We start from the raw sequence: 325 nt of genomic DNA, 5'->3' as shown, positions 1-325 counted from the left end.
TCGGCAACTTCAGCTCACGAGTTGCAGAGCCGACGCCACTGACGGAGTTTCCTTGCCCCGAGTGAAGAATCAGGTTGTAGTCTTTGCATCAAACAACCTGATTTTTTACAGCCCCCCTCATGAGGCAAATTGGTGTAATTCTTGAGCGCGTTAACAGCGGTATGAACAGGCACTGCTAGCTCTGCAGCTCGGGGCGACAGAGGGAGACAAGTTGGGCCTTGGTGGCTGCAGAGGACACCTCTCCCCTCGGGCAGAGCATCCGCAGACAAACGTTTGCCTCAGAGCTTCTGTGGGGAGGGAGCTGCCATCTCCCAAGGCCCCAAGC

Source organism: Eurypyga helias, unplaced genomic scaffold, assembly GCF_000690775.1.
Source record: "Eurypyga helias isolate BGI_N326 unplaced genomic scaffold, ASM69077v1 scaffold19725, whole genome shotgun sequence".
Lineage (NCBI taxonomy): Eukaryota > Metazoa > Chordata > Aves > Eurypygiformes > Eurypygidae > Eurypyga > Eurypyga helias.
The sequence above is the reverse complement of the archived record's forward strand: the minus strand, read 5'-3'. Positions refer to the sequence as shown.